Source organism: Ruditapes philippinarum, unplaced genomic scaffold (genome assembly GCF_026571515.1).
Source record: "Ruditapes philippinarum isolate M1 unplaced genomic scaffold, ASM2657151v2 ctg5877_1_1_1_1, whole genome shotgun sequence".
Lineage (NCBI taxonomy): Eukaryota > Metazoa > Mollusca > Bivalvia > Venerida > Veneridae > Ruditapes > Ruditapes philippinarum.
This window is the reverse complement of record NW_026853701.1, coordinates 50589-63657: the sequence shown is the minus strand read 5'-3', so window position 1 is coordinate 63657 and position 13069 is coordinate 50589. Positions and strand designations below refer to the sequence as shown.

At 32.4% G+C, this 13069-nt stretch overlaps 1 protein-coding gene across 3 annotated transcripts in view; it reads right to left on the bottom strand.

Moving 5' to 3' along the window:
- Positions 1–13069, bottom strand: part of LOC132737581 (uncharacterized) — a 71226-nt gene that overhangs the window by 25831 nt on the left and 32326 nt on the right. For all 3 annotated transcript variants that reach the window (XM_060724884.1, XM_060724881.1, XM_060724883.1), the window contains exon 2: positions 10389–10812. The gene's annotated coding sequence lies outside the window, so the exon portion shown is untranslated. The remainder of the gene's footprint in view (positions 1–10388; positions 10813–13069) is intronic.

The window sequence follows — 13069 nt, the reverse complement described above, 5'->3', positions numbered from 1 at the left end:
TTGACTTGGCTAAACAATGTGATTTTTCTAAATTAAAAAAAATAGTATGTAGGTTTTTCTCCTAATTCAATCCACTCTGACCTAGACCTGATCATAGCACCTTTACTTTTACTGCATCTAAGTTCATTTTATTCATTTTGTAAATGTAAAAGTTTGTCTTTATTTTCAATTGAATATGAATAATTTCTTCCATTAGTTGTTTTTCATAAACATTTCTTTCCTTTTCCTTAAATGAGCTATAAGAAATAGTTTTACCCCTGGTTTCCATTAAAGGTGTCTCCAAAAAATGTTCAGCATTAATAACAAATCTATTTCTGTACTTTGTATATCTAAAATATAATCTATATTATAAACTGGTAAACAATATTATAATTTTATTTCATCTATTTTCTTATTTATTTTATAAAGGAACTCAATGTCATGTAAAAGAGCATTATTAAATTTTCATAAACCTTTTCCACGACTAACAGGAACAAAACATAAAATCTAAATATATGATTGAATGATCAGATCTATAACTAACATTTATGTCACATTTACGTACAAACTGATACATATTACTTGTTACAAGAAACAAATCTAATCTACCTTGTTGTATAGACTTAACTTTTAATGAAAAACTTCAAAAAGTAAAAAATAGTATAATTCACTTGAAAAAGAGAATGTTAACTCCAATAGGAAAAATCACTGTTGTTAAGTCAATATTGCTTCCTTTATTTACTCACTGTTTCGCAAGCCTACCAACACCAAATACTGTATGTTTGAAAACACTAAATGACTTATTTTATGATTTCATTTGTGAAGGCAAGGCAAAATAAAACAATCAGTACTTATTAAAACATACAAAGAAGTTGGTGCAAACATGGTTAATAATTATAGTTATATACATAGTTTAAAGATAAAATGGTTTAAAAGATATGTTAGAAATAGCAAAAGTAAATGTTATAAGTAAACACATTGTTTAATATTGATAAACATTTTAACACTGGAAAGATGTTTTGTAATTTGATTATAAGTAAACTAACAAATTCTTTCTGGGTTGATGTTTTAAAAGCTTAATATATGGTGTTTGTAGATAAACTTTGTATAGATAATATAGAGCAAATATTATATATGCCACTTTTTAACAATCACAACTCTTTAGCAGAAAAAAGATATATTTACATTCAGACATTATATAATAAAGGAATCAGATTTGTAAAATATATCATAAATGAACAGGGTAACTTTGTAGATTTGATATATATAGAACAGGTCACAGGCAAACGTGTGAATTTTTTGCAGTATCATAGTTTAAAATAGGCAATAAAATTGTACATGCAAAAGTTTAATATTTTTACTAGTAACAATTTGCTTAATGTTCAATATCCTATAATGAATTGTTATGTTAAACCTATCTTAACTATAAATAACAATAAGAAATATGTTTATGAAATTATAGCTAAAAATTCAGACATACCTAAAAGTCAAGACAGGTGAAACACATGTTTTAAAGACAATAACATTAATTGGCAGTTAACATATAGTAACGTTTTTTTTAAATGTTCTAAAGATTCATATATTCAGTGGTTCCAAACCAGAATTATTCATAGAACTTAGCTACAAACTCACTTTTGTTTAAAATGAAAATTGTTGACAAAATAAAATGTGTACTTTTTGTAAATGCTGTGAAGAAACACTTTTACATTTATTTTGGGAATGTCAAAGAATTCAAAGCCAATTTCAATACCTTAAAGAAAACTTACATAATTTTGATGATATTTTATGTTGAAAATCATTCATATTAGGTACAGAATCTTAAGATTTTAAATATGACAAATTGTTTCCAGAACTGAAAAGACATATTTTTTGTCTAAGAGAAAAACCTTTTTACCTACATGTATTGGTTTTAAAAATAGTTCGAAATTAGCATGGAATATCTATAGAAATACAAATTTGACAGATGAGGAAAATAATAGATTGTCAATTATAAAATCCTTAATTGTTTAAACTACACCTTATGTGTGAAAAAGGACTTAACCTCGTAACAGATTATCTAATTGTTTAATAATAAGTAGTATTTTTTTATTGGTAAAATAGTTTTGGAAAAAAGATGGGTTTATTGAATGTATGTTTATATTTATAAAAAATTATACAAAGTATATACTGTAGATGTATTTGACAATATTTACATAAATATAATTATTATGTAATATATATATTGTATATTAACAATGTAAGGTATGATGGAGGATGACCCCGACCCCCTAATACCTATTACGGGGTAAATAAACGGGGTTACCCAGATGGAGCCTAAAAAACAAAAAAAAACAATTAACTTGACGGGTGACTGAGGTTAATACACCATCTATCAGCTTTGTTAACCAATCGAAAAGTTCTCGACTATTATCTATAATAACCTCGGAGTTATTACAAGAGTTCAAAGGATACTTAATTATTTCACAATCTTCTGGATTCAAAGTGCCTACTAATTTGAACTAACTATTCTACGATTGGACTGGTCGTCTATTATTGCGTTATTATTTACTTTGATGTCTTGGTTTCTTTTATCATAAATGGACACTGGCACAATTTTAGCGTATGACTTAGTTGCCCCGTACTTCACTTCAGTGTTGTTATATTTTCTGGTCCTTCGGGATCATTGATGCCAGCACTATTAAGTGTTGAGAATTGAGTACCGCTCAAGCCGGTGCTAGGGGGCGTGAGGGATGTTGCACTTATTCATTATCTCTCATGTACAGACTCAATCAAACCGAGTCTGCAATTCTTATGTAATTTTGTTGTGATTAATTCTTCCGAGGGATCACTTTGTTTCCAGAATTTTTCCAGGAAATTTCGTAGATTCAGATACTTGACTGCATAAGTTGTTGGCACCGTTCTCTTATTGCCGTGATGTGCATGGCCGTATTATGTGACTTCCCACATTCTTTCACACCTAACATTCTCTTTACAATCTTTCGACTGATGGCTACTCCGAAAACACTTAAAACAAAGGCCTCTTTTTTCAGAAGTGCTCGTTTTTTCTGCGAACGATTTTGCCTTAAAGTGTCTACATTGTCCGAGTAAATGTGACTTTTTGACGTCTTATCTATAATATGCAGCCTTCATAACCTCAGATCTCCTTTCAAAATTCCATTGTTTTAGTTCCGCCCATTGTTTTCTTGTCTAGGGCAAAAGCATTCTTTTTCTTGGGGACCATACGCCGCTTTTCATGGAATGGCAATGAAGATCGTTCAGCACGACATTATTGTTGTGTATACATGATATATGGTACTTTTAGTTTCTTCTATTTGGCCATTTTAACTTGGGTGGTTCCAGTATTCCTACTTGAATACTGTACAACCACCCTTAGGATTTGTTGCCTGCTTTTTAAATTTGTCTTTTGACGTCTTATCTGTGATATGCAGGCTTCATTACCTCAGATCCCCTTTCAAAATTCCAGTTTTTTAGTTCCGCCCATTGTTTTTCTCGTTCAGGGCAAAAGCATTCTTTATCTTGGGGACCATACGCCGCTTTTCATGGAATGGCACTACTGTGTCACATTGAAGGTTCCATGATAACCGCCGTATGAACACATCTGCGGATGTTTCTAAATTCAAATTTTCATCATTTTCGTGTTAAATGTTGAATTCTGCTTAAGCCGGTGCTAGGGGGCGTGGACGGTAACTTGCACTTTCCAGTACCGTCCATGAACAGGCTCAATCAAACCGAGCCTGCAACATTTTCAATTTTGTTGTGTTGGACTGTCTTTAAGGATTCTATTTTTCTCTATTTTGTCCCTAATGAAGGGCACAATTGCATTTTCTGAAGACACCTGTTTTTCTAGCGTATACTACAGATCTACTTAGTTCCATTTTCTACACGTTTTTGTCGCAAATTGTTTCGATTCAGCTGGAAGCTGGAAACTTCGATCATTTCGAATCGTTATCAGTTTCTGGATGAATTCAACCAACAACGAGAATGGGGGATGAGTGAGGCCATGCGAGTCCTTGTAGTTGATTACAATAGTCACCCACTTTTCTAGCATGAAATTTTGCATTTTGCCCAATATTGGTGTGATTCGGAAGTTTTGAATCAAAGTAAGAAATATAGACTTTGTATGCTTCATTTTTCTTGAGTGTTTGTATTTCCATCAGAATGTCACTGAGCTAACTAGAGTCCTTCTTTGTTATTTCTGGGAACACTTGTAATTTTGCTGTTAGTTTCAGTTGTTCCGTATCTGTCGTCCAGTCGTTGCTTTAATAGTTTAACAGTCTTTGCTGCATTGTCCACACATGATGATTAAAGACTTATGGCATGTTTCCTAGATTCAGTACCAAACCACTTGATAAGCAAGTCTAATGTTTCTGAAAGAGCCACAACTCCATTCCTTTCACTACACTAGTAAAATTACCCTTAGAACTACGCTTGGTAGTTTAAAGATTTGTCACTAAACTGTACCAATCTTGATAGTGTCAAGTCCTTCTTTAACATAAACTTTGTAATGTCCTGCATTTGGCTCACATTGTCACTGATTGTTTGTTTTGCATGTTGGGTGTAAACGATAAGCTTCTCCGCAGACATTACAAATTAAAACACTCTTTGAACCTTTTGTCCAACTGGCACATATAGTGACTGTGAATTTCTTCATTTCTGTTTTTTGAGGCACCGCCTCTGCCTGACTCTGCATCAATGTGTTCCTCTTTCAAAAGGTTCAATTTAATTTCAATGTCTTAGGATGTTGCACCTATTCATTATCCCTCATGTACAGACTCAATCAAATCGAGTCTGCAATTCTTATGTAATTTTGTTGTAATTAATGCTTCCAAGGGATCACTTTGTTTCCAGATTTTTTTTTCTTCTCTCTTGCACCAGTGTACAAAAAGTATCAAGGAAATTTCCAAAAAGACACGAATTATTACAAACTTACACTTTGCAGAATTGTGAAATATACATAAATCTACCAAACGACACCAACAAATATGATAAACAAGATCAACAAAGAAAGGCGGCGTTCAATGAACGCAACCCCCATATGACCCAGCAACAAGAACCAATGGCAAGGAGCCCAGGCGGACCTGATAAAACTAATATTGCGGGGACTCTAAATGGATATTCAACATAAAAATTCTTTAACATTTGAAAAAAAAACGTTTCATTTACGAACGAAAAATAAGTCCAAAGATAAGACAGCTACCCAAAAGTGAAAGTACCGGCAAGACTTAACAGTTCGCAAAAAAATGCGAATATACAGTTCCATGACAAACGTGGTACACTTGCATTTACAGTATAAATAACTCCTGGTGGCCTATGGAAATTAACATTACACAAACGTGAGGGGTAATACTAATTAACATTCACGCTTAAACAAACAATAAGTTGGTAGCCGCGTCATTAATTGATGTGTATTACTATTAATTATACACATCAATTATTCTCTAATAATAATTAGATTAATTTGCTTGCTAATTTGGATTTGCCAAACAGGAGTATCGAGTATTTGTTTCAATTTATAGACCCAATTACTACAACTGTATGTATCATAAATCTGCATTCACTCTTACCATATCAAATGTTTTGAATAACAATGATTATTAATTGTACTGACTGAGTAATTTAATCAAGAATTTAGATAAAAATTCGGTGAAAATTCATTGCCATCCTATTAAGTTTGCTGTGGTAAACCTCTACGTTTGTTGAATGTTTTACAAATAAAATTTTAACGGGATTTCTTTTGACACATGATTTTCGTCAACTGATTTTTTCCATATTTAATTTTTAATGATTGGGTTTTCTTATTGTTTTTATCAAGTAGTCTTTCAAATTAGAAAAATTCATTGTTCCAAATGTGTTCTTTAGTTTTTTTGTGTGATGTGCAAGGCCATTTTTGAGCAAACAGATTGTAAAGTGATAACATTACCTTGTCCTTTAACTAAAGGCGATGGTGTAGCCTCGCCTGTGATTATATGATTTGGCTAGTGCAAACCGCCGCACCGACAAGCATTGCTGGCATGATGGCTTTCACCTATGAAACAACCCTTTTGAGAGAAAGTGGAATCTGGTTGATGTGATACCGGTGTTGAGATGCAATTACTTGTATAAGTAAACTGTTGTTCAACTTATGAAAGTTGTTGCGACGAGAATGGTAGCATGTGTGTAATGTTAAAAACGGGCAATTGTCCTGCATTTGGCAATTTTCCCTACATACGAATAAATTTTAGATTTAAATTGTGGTTGAAATAGTTGCAATTGTGGATGTAAACTACCAAAAGGACTGTCCTGAAATACTAACAACCTGAGAAGCTAGTGGTGGACACATAGGTTAATGTCAGATGATGTGCTGGCATGTTTTTTGGATGTTGGATACGGTCTAGATGTTGAGGTTACCTGCGTCGTTTGTTTGACATCTTAGATACAACCATATCAGCTATATTCCTATTGCTACGACGGTGAGTAGCTGCCTCCTCGGCATTTTACCAGAATTCGAAATATGTAAACAAATTATCATAACGTAATTAAACAGATTGTGGATATGTTTATCTGATTATACTTGTGAATGTTATTTAATATAATTAGTGTTAATCATAAATTAATGCCACGGAGCCTATTAAATCGATAAAGGTTAAAACAAACAGAGCCATAAAACATTAATTTATAAATTTATAAATATTACCTTATACGGTAGAGAAATTCTATACCAAAAACAATTTCAAACCGGAGTACAACATAACATTCTCCACAAGAGCCGTGAGGACTTATAAAAATCTATATTTTCTAGCAGAAATAGCCTATGTCAGTAGAAAAAACTTATATAGAGTTTAATAAAGAGTTTAATTACAGAACGTCTTTTCAATTCATATTTATATTCTTTCTAAGGATAAAAAACCCATTTTTTATGATCTGTTTAGCTTTCTGGAAGTTTCAAAAGAGAACGCTGTACATAACGTAAACTTCAATTACGTCACTAAAAGGGAGCACATGCTTTAACTAGATAAGACCACACTAGTTATCTCCACTTCTGACAATGTCATACATTTTAAGACAAGCTTCAAATATATGTAAGTGTGTATCGTAGCAATTCACAGCATTGTCTAAAATTAATTATATTTTTCAGTGTAACTGTCAAAACATGTGAGCTATATATAATTATCTCGTTTTATATATCAGTCAAAAATTCGTCATTACTGGCAGAGAAGTGCAGTTTTTCCTGTTTATCAACCTTTTTTCTTGTTTGTTCAGGATCCTTGGTGTGTCCATTGCAAATAATAATGAGACGTGGGTCTAGATACAACCACTCTATGTTCATTGAATTGTTTACTTTGAATGTTATTTCAAACATAAATAAAAAATGTTCTTGACAATTGCTAGCGGGGCTGAAAAAATCACATTGGATTAGGAAAAAAATGCAAAGTTCTCCTTGATTTTAGTTAAGATTCACACGTGTGCTGACACACAATAAGTTTTTAAGCTGTCAGAATCAAGGTCATCATAAAAGGTCAAATGTCAGATATATTTTCTAATCTTTCTAATCTTTAAATCCTGAAATCTTTGACAATCTCATCTCAAATATTGTCACTAACCAGATGATGGGGGGGCTCAAGGCTGCCTTTGTGCTGCCTCGATGTCAAGGTCACATTTTCAAATGTAGTAGAATATGGCGTGTCTGCATAATAAATTAAATACTCCTTAAAGAAGTTTTTCCAGTTTATCATGTTAAAATATTGTATCAAAGAGTACTTGTCTTTTTTTTTTTATTTGTAGTTTTTACCCAAAAATACTTATTTACATTCAAGATTTTTTAAAAAAAAAGATCGTGAGCCAATGTGCCCATAAATAATAATACCATGACAATTTTTTTGTAAAACAGATTTTTGATTATGATAAAGGATATGCAAGAGTTATACCTTGCATATTCAGCTATTTACTCTCTGAAAAAGATCTTCAAATTTTGTTCAGCTGTTGAACTCACAGATACGTATTAACATTTTAACTTTTTAAAGCAAGAATATCATTTACACACTTGTTTTCATTAAAATCATTTTGATAAACGTATTTCGAATTATTATAACAGTAAAAATGACAGTTATTGTGACGAATTCAGTACAGCTACGATAACTTTTCTTTATCTTACACATCCACAGGCACTTAAGAGAAAACGACGATATGTTTTTTAATCATTAAAATTCGAAATACATACTAAGCTATAACTCGAATGCAAAAAAGAAAAGAAACTTGCACTCCTTAAAATCATTTTACTAAACAAGGTCATGTCTACCTACTTATTTTCTTTTAAATAAGGTGAAATTATCTGGTATTGCATTTGTTAAATAAAAGCGACACCTGCCATTGTACGAGTGTTTCCGTTACAACCGTCATTACACTTTATGTAATGATATTCTGCTTCTTTGATCACGTTCAATTCTAGATGCTGAAACTAAATGATGAAAAATAATGATAATTGCAAAACAATCTTTTTCGTTTGTTTGTTTGTTTGTTTCATTTTACGCCTTTTCCCAACAGTATTTCAGTCATATAGGCGGGTAGTTTCCTAACCATCGTTCCTGGAGAGTTACACCAGTACTAGACAACCTTCCTCCGCGCTGAACTACCAAAGCATCTCCCGGGGATCGAACCCACGCCAGAGAGGTAACTGGATTAGAAGTCATCGACTCTAACCCCTCGACCACGGAGGCGGTCAATCTTTTTCAATCGTAAAATGAACATGTTTTGCTTAAATAGAGAGAAGATATGTTACTTTGTAAAAATAACACTATAGGTAAACACAGTATGAAGACTGTGCAAATAAATACACCACCATTCTTTTTAAGAAAGGGCTGAATTAACTTGACCAGTTATAGGGCATGCAGCTTCGAAAACATAGTTGGTGCATCTAACAAATCCATTAAGAATTTCAAGATTTAAATTAATGTTGCCATAATTTTAAGATTTCAACCTGAAAAGGTGATTATTGTATATCTTTAAAAAAATAACACAATAAAACAAAAAAGAAAATAATTATCAGATATTTACATATCTTAAAAACTTTATATCAGAACAGAACAGAACAGAAACTTTATTTCTTAGTTTTAGCATAAAAAGCTCACCACCATATTATATATACAAATACAACATATAATGCATAAAAGACATATGACATGAACATATATAATTGCAAAATAATAGCAATTATAGCAATTAATAGCAATATGAAATGTGAGAATGTTTAATGAGATAAGAAAACTTCTTAAAAAGCATATGAATACATGTGAATAATACACAAGCATTTGTCTATCGTTACCTATCATTATCAAATTAAGCTACAATACATTTTCTTTTATGTTTGGTAAATTCGGTAATGCCTATCAATAGAATCCACAAAAAAGAAAACTCGCAGTTTTAATGGTATATAGTGATTGTGAAAAATGAAGGGGAATAACTTATGTAACTTTACATAACAAGTATTTTAACATTTACTTCCCTTTAATAATTCATGATTTGATTCAATATTTATAGAATTAAAATGAAATACGTTTACTGATTTTCTACGTTGATGCCTATGCTTATTCTATATTTTAATGAATGTTAGATATATGTTTAATGGCTTTCTCTGATCAAAATATTAAACAAATAATTTGTATGGAACAACCAAAGCTGCCTAATATATACACCTTAAGAGTGGTGATGTCATTTTAATATATGGTGCTATGGTTTTGATAAATGTTGATGTCTTTTTCAAATGTAGTGATCATGACGTTTCGATAGACAGTGATATCGTTTTCACATATAGAAGTATCTTCTTCATATGTGGCGATGTCGTTCTTTATATATGATGATGTCCTTTTCATACATTTTCATGTGTTTTGATAGATGTTTTTGTTATAACTATTTAGATATGTGATGTCGTTTTTTATAGATGGTGCCTAGGTTTTGATATATGGTGGTGTTGGTTTGGTAGATGGTGCTGTTGTTTTGATAGATGGTGAAGTGGTTTCAATGCATGGTGATGTGATTTGACATATATTTGACAATGTCGTTGTTATATAAATGGCGATGTAGTTTTGCTATTTGGTGCTGTTTTTTAAAAGATCGTGCTGTCATGTGTCATATATATATATATGGTGATGTGGTTTTCATACATGGTTCTGATATTTTATATCTGGTGTTCTGATTTTTACAAATGGTTTACAAAATTAAATGGTGATGTGTGTTTCATAATAAGCATATTGGTTTTCATATATGGTGATGTCGTTTATATAAATGGTGAGTCTATGCTACACATAATTAAAAATACAACAAACTCAGTTTGCATGACCAGACGTCCGTGAATACTTTCAAAAAGAGCGGGCTGGTGATTATAAACTATTTTTTTAGAAACTGAAAGTCTACTCTCTAACGGATCAACAACGTACCTATTGTTACGCTCTTCCATCTACCGTTCCTTTTCCAACATCGGTCATTCACAACAGAGTTGGTCGCAGCTGATTCTAACAAATTTTTAACAATAAATTGTCTGTTGAATTTGGAATATCTCTTAAAGAATGCGCCCATTTAATGCTGTTTATCGTACTAGATTAAGTTACATTATCGAAAAGTTCTTATCTATAAGTTTTGTCAGATATAAACACACTATTTTTGGCGAAGCGAGAAAAGACTTTCGTAACTGCAAATTGTTCCAAATTTTCTAAAATAATTAAAATCCTTCTTAACTGTATAATTAACACTTTAAAGGTTTACCAAAAAGCCAAACACTTTGTGCGTAAGATCTCTGAATGAGTTGTCTGCTAATCTTGTTTTATCGACTTCATTGGAAGTGCATTTTTTCCAAGCTCAAATCTGGAAAAAATAAACAACAATGATACACAAATTATTCATTTTGCACAGCATCAAAGCCAAATCACAACGGCCTGCCATCAAAAATATCATTTCTTCCTTTTCCTCTCTTAGTTTAAATACCTGGTTGAAAACAAACGTATCCTCTTTAAACAAAGCACATTATCCACCTTGAAATAGTTCTGATTTCCAATATGAAACAACAACTGTACAACAACATTTTTCAACCCTTCTCTTTCACTTCAGGACCAATCAAGGCTGAGGTAAACTCCGACTATTCTCGCAAAACCAATTATATTTAAATGCATCAACATCTGACGTGCCAGGACATCAGTATCTAGAAATACAACTTCTGAATTTTGCATTATAATTACAAGCAAAACGATCAACTGTATGATGTTCCCTTTTATCATTTCAAGCCTGGAAAATAGATTTTAAAATTGAACAATCATCACTGTCGGAACATCTGCTGAGGTAATCTGCTTCAGTATTATCTACCCCTGTTAACCATCTAGGACAGAGAGGTATATTATTATCTGAACATAAACCATTCACCTTTAATGCAACACCATGCAATTATGGCTTTTTACTGAATCGAGCTAGCATTTTTGTTATCTATACGTAAAACTACTGTTTTATTGTGTAAATCAGTCACATGACTTTGCATCACACGATAAACCTATTCTAATTCTTTCTACGTGGAGCTCAAATACCTTTTGGAACTCACTCAGCCAACTTCCAGTTACCTCGAGTATCTTCAATAAAACCACCAAATCTTAGTTAACTAGCGTCAACAAAGACGTTGGCATATTCTAAATGTCCAGCTATACTGGTATCAACAGTGACGTAAGCTTGATTATCAAAATTTCTACCTAAATGAATTCAAATGTTTCAATTTTTTCGCATAAATATCATTTCTCGCAACGCCTCGAAGTGACTTGTACGGCAGCGTTCTCGGTTGCTGTGGAAGCTACACATTATACAATGACATTGACCATATTCTAACTGTATGGCCAATATCAGTCTGCATTTAAATGGGTTGGCCTTCTTAACAGGCTATTTTTCCCACAGGTACAATAATCTCTTTAAAAACATTTAATTTAGATATAAATCAGTCAAGCAACTTTTCTGTTCTACAGATTCTATCTTGAGTAACTTTTAAAATATCCTCACACATATACCATTCATAACCTAACCAAACTGCGTACAAACAAGACAGCCTTTGACACTTATCGTCTGCTAGTAAAAATCCAAAATCAAGCAGATATTGTCTTGTAAAAGATGCAGTACTATGAACGGATTCGTTAGACTTTTCTCCGCCCAAACCATCGGCTAAAAACAGAAATATTTTCAATCCCATGACTCTCCAGTTTTTAACACACGTTCTTAATATCACTTTTGTAAAATTTAAACCAGTAGAACTTGAAAAACGTAACAAGTAAACGTTTTAAATCGTTTTCGACCAAGCAAAGCCGGGAAACGTCATATGCTCGGGAAAAATCATAGTGTGGTGATAAGCCCCTTTAATATCGAAACTAAATATATAGTTTTTGGCAATTGAATGATTTTCAAAACAGAGTTTATATTTAAAGACGTCTGCAGTCCAAAACAAGTCTCTTCTTGTCTTTTTTCCATGTCGATTGCAAGCTACAGTGAGGGGATTCAGCACTATAGGAGGCAAACGTAACTCTCGGATACAACCTCTTAGCAATTTTTTTTTAATTTCCTTTGAAACAAATGCTGAATTATCTCGAGCTCATTTATTATTGTTTACCTTTACAGAACTAGGAATCTTTTTAAACGAAAAATTATAACTATTCCGAATTATATCGAATATATATTCACCAGCACATACTGCTTGACAATGCTTATATAGACGACCTCAGTTTGTCTACCTGTGATACTACATGTTCGTGAAGTTGCAGCCTGAAGTTGGCAGCCTGGCAGCCTAACAGCCTAAAGTTGACAGCCTAGCAGCCTAAAGAAAACTGAGAATAGTACAAACATGAAAACGCTTGGAATTACATTAGTACCACTTAGATCATTCCACACCTTTTTTTCAATATCGTGATCTTTATTTTTTAAGATGTTGAACTTTATCTTAACATAATTTCTTTCATTCTGACGCTTCGAAATTTGCGGGATTAAACTCTTTTTTTTTCAAATAACGTAGGAAGTAGTCTTAGTCTAAGAACATTTCTCGGCTGAAATGTCGCTGTCCACGGATAATAAGCCACGTCATTTGAGTTATTTTAAGAGG